Consider the following 11,233-nt stretch of genomic DNA (forward strand, 5'->3'; position numbering starts at 1 on the left):
ATCACAAAGGCTTTGGAAAATCTTGAAGGGTGTGGTGGGTATTACTGCCCACTGAAATAGTGTGTGTGCTTGTGTGTGTGAGAGACACAGAGAGAACTAGAGACAGAGAGACGGAGAGGAAGAGAGAGACCTCCACCCTTAATAAATATATACAGTCAATGTTATTTAGTTTATGGAAATCCATTCTTCTACTAGCATGGTAGAACTGAGACTCAAATTTTGCATGAGGATAATTCTCATTATATTTAATGGGCAATTTTAAAGATTGGAAAGTATCATTTAACGTTATAAAATTCCAATTAAATGACTTCAAAAGAGTTGTTATTCTTGTAAATTTGGTTGAAGGATATTGTGCTATAACAGCTTTACATGAATGTGATTGTATTTAATTCCTACCACTGCTTTGTAATATATGCACAATCATCCTTACATAAGGAAATTAAGAGGTAATGAATTCTAATACCTATTACTTGCCAAAGAAAACACTGTCTGATTTTGTAAAGGTACACAATTTTCTTAAAAACATCAATAATACTTTGAATAGGCAACTTACATATTATATCTGTATATGTGACTTATAAATATATATGAAGTACTCAAATCACCCGTAAATGCATGTTTGTTATTATTGGTCTCCTCTTTTATGTTCTTAATGATATATCATGAAATTCAGTACCAAAGCAGAATAATACAAACTGTGACACACAGGAATACAGTTCTTTATCAGATTCTCGATGCCAGGAGGTTAATTTGGAGGGCACTGAAACTTTTAAAAGAACTAGACTGAACCATTACCTTATGAAGTGAATGCACACTGGTTTGTCTTTTGAACAGATGCTGTTTGTCTCTGAGTCTCTGCCTGACCAGTAGAAGCTGTTGGTCAAATTAATGAACCAGGCTTCTCTGGTGACTCAGATGGTAAAGAATCTGCCTGCTATGCGGGACACCTGGGTTTGATCCCTGGGTTGGGAAGATCCCCTGGAGAAGGGAATGGCTACCCACCCGGGCATTCTTGCCTGGAGAATCCCATGGATAGAGGAGCCTTGTGGGCTACAGTCCAGGAGGTTGCAAAGAGTTGGACACGGCTAATGATGCTAAAGCTAAAACTCCAGTACTTTGGCCACCTCATGTGAAGAGTTGACTCATTGGAAAAGACTCTGATGCTGGGAGGGACTGGGGGCAGAAGGAGAAGGGGACAACAGAGGATGAGATGGCTGGATGGCATCACTGACTCAATGGACGTGAGTCTGAGTGAACTCCAGGAGTTGGTGATGGACAGGGAGGTCTGGCGTGCTGCAATTCATGGGGTTGCAAAGAGTCGGACATGACTGAACAACTGAACTGAACTGAACTGAAGCTGCTAACACACAATTAATGAATCACTCCTGCAGGCTAGCAAAGCACCTTCCGTGTTTATTTTATATAATGCTCGTCACTATAGGGAAACTACTTACTCACCCCAATTAGACATTAGCTACAGGTATTGGTCTTCTTAAACATCTTCCCTAATAAGGATTTATTGCAAGATGAATACTATAGAAATTAAAATAATTGTTATGCTTGAGACAGACTCCCTAAGCCTGCAAAATTCTTACTATACTAACCCACTTCTTGAAAGAAATTTGTGTGCATATTCTACTCAGTTATTAAGATAATGTATGTTTATTATGAAATGCTAAACATGTGAGGAGAAAGGAAAGCAACCTGTAATTTCCCCACCCAGAGATAACATTAATAGAATGAACACCTATGTACAGACTTTAAAACTAGGATTCTACATTCCATTCTGTTATTACTTGAACATTTGTCCTTGCTAATACATGTTGTATGTCCTCTAAATTCTCATTTTTCTGACTTTATCATCATTTATATGGCAGTTTTCAGCTGTTAGACATTTAGCTTATTGTTTATTTTCCACTCATATTATAAAATGTGATAAACATATTTTGATGTAAATCATTACATTTATTTCTTATTTCTTTAGGGCATATTCCTAATGGTATTGCTGGGTCCAAAGATATAAATATTTACTGTTTCGATCTATATTGACAATTGCCTTCCATAATGTTTGCAGAACTTTGCAGCTTTGTCATCAGTATAAAGATGCCCATTTTCCAACATTCTTACTAACAAGGAATATTGCCCTTTTCAATCACGTTGGTTTGGAAGCAAAACTCATGTTTTGCTGCTTTTAAAATTAGAATCTTTTATTGTTAAAATGATACAATATTTTCATGTGTTTGCTTTTCCCTGTATGTATCATCTGTTCATACTTGGCCCCTTTTTCTATTGTAGTGTTGATACTTTTCTCATTGACTTACATGGAAGTTAAATAAAGGAAGAATAAGGACAATGGTATTGTGTGCATTTTAGACTTTGTATTGTGAGCATTCACTCAGGGGCAAGCTACACATACTAAAGATCAGGAAGTAGCCGATTGGTAGAGTCTGTGCACAAGTAACTGAGATAAAAATTTAGATTCTTTTATTTAGGAAAAAAATCCCAATCCTTGAAATACACTTGAGAAGTGAAGGCACAGCCTGTTTTAAACCATCTTGTCCAGGGTATTTTAAAGGATAAAATAGCTTCATAATAATAATGATAATGTAAATAATAGCTAACATTTACTCTGAGTGTATGTATGAGGTACTTACCAAGTTCTTCACATTCTCAGAACCATCCAATAAGCAGGCAGTCTTTCTATTTAAATTTTATAAACAAAAAAGCTGACCCTTGTAAGGTTACATGAATCTTGTATTAAATTTAACTCATGTACTTTGGAGAAGGCAATGGCACCCCACTCCAGTACTCCTGCCTGGAAAATCCCATGGACGGAGGAGCCTGGTAGGCTACAGTCCATGGGATTGCTAAGAGTCAGACATGACTGAGTGACTTCACTTTTACTTTTCACTTTCATGCATTGGAGAAGGAAATGGCAACCCACTCCAGTGTTCTTGCCTGGAGAATCCCAGGGACGGGGAAGCCTGGTGGGCTGCCGTCTATGGGATTGCACAGAGTTGGGCACGACTGAAGCGACTTAGCAGCAGCAGCAGCAGCATGTACTTTACGATTTTTATGCTACCCTAAGTCACACTTTTTAAAAATCCCTCTGTATCTGCATTCATTTTTCCACATTTTTGATGCTATTGCTTTGTCTTTTGATCAGGCATTGCTTTGTCTTTTGATCAGGCATCATACTATTATGATTTATTAGTTCTCATAGCCATTTTGTAGGTTTCTAAGGATTGTGTTTATTAATGTAAAGAGTAATGATTACTGGGAATAAGCACAGTTTTACCTCCATGTCTGGAACCCATTTCTCTCATGTGGCCTGTGGATGAGTTCTGAAGTAGAGGTCAGGTCTGCATGTTGATTCATTCAGTTTGACTGGAAAGAAAAGCATTGTGCCCAGCTCTCTATTTAGGACAAAAGTTGGAGTTAGTCCTCCATCCCAACTAGGTATTACTAAGTACTGCAGATTTTCATGGGAGTTTTAGACTCTCTAAGGACATGCCTGAAATTCTCAGGTGACAGACATTTGTGGTGAGGTTGCTTGAGGTGTTTGGGGGTGATAACCCACCCAAGTAAGGTTTTCTTGGGTTCACATTTTATGTTTTGGGCAACTCCATCAAACACACAAGGGTAGTACACTGTTGACTGTGCAAGTTTTCCATAAAGGAACCGTTAATTAAGAATTACAAAATGAAAAATAACAGACTGTTTCACTTCTTTTTTTTTCCTTGCTTCTTTTTCTATTTTGGAAACAGTACTCCAAAACTCTCTCAGCAGTTGAGTTAAACAACGGCAGAATTGCATTAGAAGTGAAGCTTGCCTAAATTGGCATTCTGGAAGCCTCCCAAGAACAGAGTAAAGCATGCTTGGCATTTCAGGTCCATTAAGGGGTGAACTGTGACCAGCTCCAAATGTTTTCTGCTCTTTCAACACCAGGTCTCTCTATGAAGTGGCAGTTGACTATAAAACAGGCTTTAGCCTGAAATGGAATCTTACTATTTCTCCACCTCTTTTCATGCAAATATCGTTTTAAAAATAACATCAGTGGATGAATATAATTCTTTAACTATTTTACTTGACTAGTATACATGTTATGGTAAAATTGTAAGTTATGCAATACAATTCATACTGTCATATAGAATTTTTTCTATTATTTGAAAGCAGAATAGTAATAAAGACCTGTGAAAAGATGGAAATACATTAATCTCATTTTCTCCATGTTATAGAATTAATTAGTTTTGAATTTATTATATTTCTTTCCAATTTGGATAAGTATTATTTTTCAATCTATGTGCCTATGTGTGGATACACATATAGGTACTTATATTTATTTTACATCTAAGCATAAATATTTACATCTTTAGGTTTTACATATTTTACTTTTTATGCTACATATTTTAGATTTTAATATTTATTTATATATGAGCATAAATATTTATATGCTTATTTTTATGTTACATCTAAGCATAAATATTTATATGCCTATATCTGTGAATATCTGGATTAAAAAATAAGAATCACCTACTGTGTTTATATTTCCTCATCTAGGGCTTTTATGCATCCCAGATATAATAAAGGTTTATTGAGCATCTACTCTATCAAATCACTCCTCTAGATTTTGGGGATCTTTCAGTGAAAATTTAGACCAAAGTTCTTCCCTCATGAATTTTATGTTCTGTTAGTTGCAGCATTCTTGACTTACGATTTAGGGTAAAGAGAGTGCATTTGTGGTTTTATGCAGTATCAAAAATATTATTGTATAGGAAGAAGAAATAATTGAGACTATTTTTCCTGAGTTCTTGCACATTTGTTCTTGCTTCAATTACTAAGTGTAAGATATTTTATCCTGATCAACTCCATTTTAGTACATTATATAAGTGCAATCTTTATTAAGAAGTACCTGATGGCATTTTGTATTCTTATTTTAGATTTTAATAAATACTATGCAGCACAAAAAATGACAACATAAAACTGAAATAAATATGCAATTATTTATTTTCTACATTAATTTACTGACAGATAAGGTAGCATAGAGATTTTTGTGTTGTGTATTCCAAGTTCAAGATCCAAAGCTGAGTTTCTTCTTAAGCATAATCTTCTCTGTTCAAATTGATCATGCAGTGTTGTTTATTTGATTATGAAAATTATGTAAGAGCTTATAAGAATGTATGGGCTTCCCTGGTGGCTTAGCTGGTAAAGAATCCACCTGCAATGCAAGATACTCGGGTTCAATCCCTGGGTTGAAAAGATCCCCTGGAGAAGGGAACGTCTACCCACTCCAGCATTCTGGCCTGGAGAATTCCATGGACTGTATAGTTCCTGGGGTCGCAAAGAGTCCGACATGATTGAGCGACTTTCACATGGTAAGAATGTATAAACTACGGCAAGATAGCATGTGAAAATTGATGATAAAATTGCAGATTTGACACTGGTTTTTTAAACCCTGCTGAATTGAGGTTTTCTTTTGCTTTTAATGTCATTTATTATTTTCTTCCTAATTTTACAAGCAATGCATGTTCGTTGTAGATAGGTAAAAATACATGAAAGCACAAAGTAAAATTTAATAATAATCACCCAGAATGCTCACCCTACCCCTAAAAAATCAGTATTAGCATTTGAATGCATTTCCTCCCAGTATCTACTTTAAAAAAAAAAAAAAAGATGTAATTGGTCTACATCACTGTATTAGTTCTGATGGTACAATACAGTAAACTCACTACAGTTCTTACTGGTGACACCACATTTGTGTCATTGTTATTATTCAATATATTTTCTCAGTTAATTTATATATACTTTGTACAATATTCTGTATAAAATAGAAGCAAAAGAAAATTAGAAAAAATGCAGGCCTGTGGCAATGTATTGCACTAGAATTTACAGCAATATTACTTCTAGCTTATTTCTAGTAGACATTGGTTAGATAGAGACTAATTCTCACTGCATTGACTCATCTGTATTAAACAAAAGGACTTCCTGCATTAAATTAACAAGGGAAGCAACCTATATAAGTAATTAGGTAGGAAAGAATGGTAAAATTAATCCCAATAAATGGTAAGAGAAGGGTTTATTTTAGTAAGACTTGGACATTTTGCAATAGTGAGCATAATGTTTTGTAAGTATCATTAATCTTAGTAAAAGGCTAATACCAGTAGAAATGGAAAACAGTGAAACACCAAACCCTGATCTATGTTTTAGCTATAGTCTTAGAATTAGGGTTTGTGAATCTAAAGAGGAACTTTCTAGTTTTTTCTGCATCTTTTGATATGTCAGAGAAAGGATTCTCAACAAAATTGATAAAAAGGCAGGCATTCTTTGGAAGCATGAAATTCTTAATGTTAAAATCACACACATACATGCACAAAATACAGATTGTAAAAGTTTAATATTGTGACCTTCAAAAGAGCTTATTATACAAAACAGAAATCAACATCCTTTTTCAACGATGACCAGGGGATCAATTATCAGTGGCATTAAGCCTGAAGGCAGGTCATTGATCATTTCTATTGCCATGGCTATGATGGCTGTTGCTGCAGTTAGTGAATGCTATTGAACCTGCAACTCAACCCTAATCATGAACAGTAGCTACCCTCTGCTCCCCAGTTCCCAATATTTCAGGAGAACAGGGTTAGAAACGCAGGCTTGAAAGGTCACCAAACCCTCATGGATTTTTTTTTTTTTTTTTGATGTAATGTTTACTGTAAAAGATACTGGGAAACAGTTCAATAAATATCTTCATGTTTATTAAGGTGCCTCAAATTCTAGGCTAAACATTATTTTTATTTCATGTATAGCAAAAGTCTGCTGTAAAATCCTGTTGGTCCATCCTAAAACTTTTGGACAATCAGAGATGGCCACTGCATATTTACGTAGTCAGCATCTTTAGTCTCTTGAGAGAAATGGTGAGCGGAACTCTTGATCCTGCTGCTAAGGACTGACAGTATCAGTACTGAAATTTTCAGGAGGAAGAGACAAGCCTGCTCTACTCTCTATGGTGAAGACATAAGTTGTGAGGGACACTTCCTGAAAATTGAAAAGTAGAAACAAATGAACAAAAAAATCCAATTTCTTTTGGGCTATCATGTTTACTTCACTTTTACATTAAGTAATATAGAATGGTTTTATGTGTAATATAGAATGGTTTTATTAGCTCAAGCTAATAAGCTTGAGCCCAGTTTTGCATGAGAGGTCAGAAGAATTGAAAGATCCAGACTATTTATTGGCAACCTGATGATGAACTATATGTATAACAATAAAACAAAAACCAGTGCAGGGCAAGGAGCAGCACCAGGAAACATATAAGTCATGAGTAAAGACAGATACAGAAAGCAAGAGGGACCTATGTGATGGCAAAAAAATATGACCTAGGACCTTAATTACTGTAGCAAAAATGAAGCCCAGGGAAAATGGCATGAAAATTTTAAAAATCAATTAAAATGTGTTCTTTCCCTTTTTCAGGAAAGATAAGGGGGTCTTGAGATACTTGATGCTACAGTGTTGATGTTTAGGTCTCAGATTTCAAAAGACCTCCCTGGCTATCAGCTCTCATGGCCCTGGTCCTTCCTTGGTGTGGATTCTGGCTCATCTGATGGAGAATTATGTCATATAGGATATGATCAAGCATCAGCTGTAGCTGTGGTATCATCTGAGGCTGCTGGGGGAAGATCTGCTTCCATACTTGGTCTTTGTTATCACATTCAGTTCCTTGAAGGTGTCAGGGTGAGGCCTTCCCTTACTCTTGCACCTCTGCCATGACTGAGAGAACATACCCAAAGTGAAGACCACGGGCACAGACACCCCCCTACCCCAGAGCCCGCCAACTGCCCAACACATATATAGTGAGCCCAGCTAAGAAAACAGGTCCCCAAAGCCAGTATAAACCACAAAGCCACAAAGCCCTGAGCTAAATAAAAGCTTATATATTCAGCCACTGGTTTTGAGGTGATAATGCAACATCATTCTGTAGCAGTTAACTGATGCACTTACTATTAATCTATCTCAAAATTTTACCTCAGAGGAATTCTCATTTATTTTGAGAAGTTATTAGTGTTATCAAAGGCTGTGTGTATGTGTGTGTTTACTGGGTTGCAAAGTTTAGTAATTCATCTTATCAGTTTTAATTTTTTGCTTTTGGTAGCTCAGCAATTAATTTTTCTAGTAATAAAGTCAATGCTGCTTTAAGACCCCAAATGTCAGATGTGACTTCCAGAGGATATTATATATAAATGGTTGGATCCCAGAAAAATTTCCTAGATGTTAGTATGATTTTTTTCCCACCAAATTTCAGATTTTAAAAATTAAGTTGTCTCTAACTTGTACTTCTTATTTAACTTATATGCAGAGTACATCATGAGAAACGCTGGGCTGGAAGAAGCACAAGCTGGAATCAAGATTGCTAGAGAACTATCAATAACCTCAGATATGCAGATGACACCACCCTTATGACAGAAAGTGAAGAGGAACTCAAAAACCTCTTGATGAAAGTGAAAGTGGAGAGTTAAAAAGTTGGCTTAAAGCTCAACATTCAGAAAATGAAGATCATGGCATCTGGTCCCATCTCTTCATGGGAAATAGATGGGGAAACAGTGGAAACAGTGGCTGACTTTATTTTGGGGGGCTCCAAAATCACTGCAGATGGTGACTGTAGCCATGAAATTAAAAGACGCTTACTCCTTGGAAGGAAAGTTATGACCAACCTAGATAGTATATTGAAAAGCAGAGATATTATTTTGCCAACAAAGGTCCGTCTAGTCAAGGCTATGGTTTTTCCAGTGGTCATGTATGGATGTGAGAGTTGGACTGTGAAGAAAGCTGAGTGCTGAAGAATTTATGCTTTTGAACTGTGGTGTTGGAGAAGACTCTTGAGAGTCCCTTGGACTGCAAGGAGATGGAACCAGTGCATTCTAAAGGAAATCAGTCCTGGGTGTTCACTGGAAGCTGAAACTCCAATACTTTGGCCATCTCATGCAAAGAGTTGGCTCATTGGAAAAGACCCTGATGCTGGGAGGGATTGGGGGCAGAAGGAAAAGGGGATGACAAAGGATGAGATGGCTGGATGGCATCACTGACTCGATGGACATAAGTTTGAGTGAACTCCGGGAGTTGGTGATGGACAGGGAGGCCTGGTGTGCTGTGATTCATGGGGTCGTAATGATTGGTCACGACTGAGTGACTGAAATGAACTGAACTGAACTTGTGCAAATAAATGGTATTTGCCCTACAGAAGAGTTTTAATGAGATGGCACTTGACACTTGCCTTCATCATGGTCAAGACATTTGTTTTGAAATATGAAATTGATCTACCTGTTGCCTCTCAAGTTTTCGGGGGAAAAAAAAAAAGACTCTAAGAGTTAATTTCCACTTTTTCTGATCTTGTTCAACAAATGTTACCATACTTTAAAAAAAAAAAATAAGTTTCTTCTTTCACTTTCATATCAATGGATTCAGCTAATATCTTCCAGGTGTAAATCATCTTTGGCCCTTAGACAAGGCTCTTAATGTACAAGTAAAGAACAATGCCAAATATTAAATTGCGATCAATTAATTTCTAGTCCTGTGTGTGTTCAGTCACTCAGTCATGTCTGCTTTGCAACCCCGTGGACTGTAGCCTGCCAGGCTCCTCTGTCCATGGGATTTCCCAGGCAAGAATACTGAAGTGGGTTGCCATATTCTGCTGCAGGGGATCATCCCAACCCAGGGATGGAACCCATATCTCTTGTATCTCCTGCACTGGCAGACTGTTTCTTTACCATTGCACCACCTGGGAAGACTCTTCTTTCTGAATTTTTTTAGCTGAAAATGTGCCTATTTAAAAATGTTTCCTTCAGCATTGGTTTTTAAAGCCTGCTAGTGACACTCCAAATGATATTTTTCTAACCAGAAACTTTTATTACAGAAAGTGTGATAGGAATTTTGAGAAAATACATGACCTCTCTGAGCAGCCATTGACCTTGCTAGATAACATGAATGGTACTACATAATGGGAAAGAATTCCACAAGTAACCCCAAGGAATGTGTGGCACTCAGTGATAATCTTATACTTGAGCTAATTTCATGATCTGAGCTTTGTTCAAATATTGAAAAGAAAGCCGTGGGCTAAAACTATAATTTGCTTCAGTGGATTAAATTGTACATGAATTTAATTTTTTTTTTTTTTTTTTGTACTATGTGGGTGTGCTGTCTGTCCCCTCTGGAGAGCTGATCTCAGGCTACAACCCTCCTGGCAGATGTCAAGCATCCAACATCTCAGGAAGACATGGTTAGCAGCTGGAGCCTGCTCACAGTTTGGTGGAAGATGCCTTCTCTGGGGCTGAGATTGCAGCAGCCCCTTGCCTTCTGGTTCTGGCTGTTGCAAGCCTGCCTGTCTGCCTCCAGGTGGGAGGGGCCAGTGTGCAGCCGGCTAGCTCTCCTTCTAACAACTGAACTGACTGAGCTGGTGTGTGTGTGTGTGTGTTCAGTCGTGGCAAACATTTTGTGACCCTATGGACTGTAGCCCGCCAGGCTTCTCTGTCCATGGGATTCTCCAGGCAAGAATACTGGAATGGGTTGTCATTTCCTCCTCCAGGGGATCTTCGCGACCCAGGGATCAAACTCGCATCTCCTGCCTTGCAGGCAGATTCTTTACCATATGAGCCACCTAGGAAGCCCTTTTTTCTACTATATTGAGATATTATTATTTTGCAGTAAGCCACACATATTTAAATTCCACAATTTGAAGAATTTTGACCTACGTATGTACTGTGAAACCATCATCATAATCAAGACATCAAACATTTTCATCTCAAAACTTTTTTCATGCCCCTGGCCTATTCTACATCCCACCCCCACTTCCATCCCAGTTGATCTTTTCTTGGATTAGATTTCATTTCCAAGCATCTCATATAAATGGAATTGTAAAGCATCCACGAGATTTTGTCTGTTTTCTTGTGCCCAGAGTAATTATTCTGAGGTCCACCCAAGCTATTACATGTATCAGGAGGTTGTTGCTTTTTATTGTTGAGCAGTTTTCAATGGAACAGATATACTATGCTTTATTTACCTATCATCTGATTTGGGATGTCTTTAGTGCTTGGCTCTTACAAATAAGGCTGCTGAGAGCACTCATGTATAAGTCTTTTTTCTGGACATGTATTAATATTTCCTTCTCTTTTGGGTAAATATTAGTAGAAGGGCTGCTTCCTGTGGTTACTGTGTGTTTAATTTGTTTAAAAACATGTCAATCTCT

At 37.3% G+C, this 11,233-nt stretch overlaps 1 long non-coding RNA gene across 1 annotated transcript in view; it reads left to right on the forward strand.

Annotated features, from left to right (window-relative positions):
- LOC133259267 (uncharacterized) overlaps window positions 1–9,553 on the forward strand; it is a 58,585-nt gene extending 49,032 nt beyond the window's left edge. Inside the window, exon 2 of the long non-coding RNA XR_009740335.1 lies at window positions 8,351–9,553. This is a non-coding gene — a long non-coding RNA (uncharacterized LOC133259267). The remainder of the gene's footprint in view (window positions 1–8,350) is intronic.
- The last annotated feature ends 1,680 nt before the right edge of the window (window positions 9,554–11,233 follow it).

The sequence above is a fragment of the Bos javanicus genome, chromosome 13 (assembly GCF_032452875.1).
Source record: "Bos javanicus breed banteng chromosome 13, ARS-OSU_banteng_1.0, whole genome shotgun sequence".
NCBI lineage: Eukaryota > Metazoa > Chordata > Mammalia > Artiodactyla > Bovidae > Bos > Bos javanicus.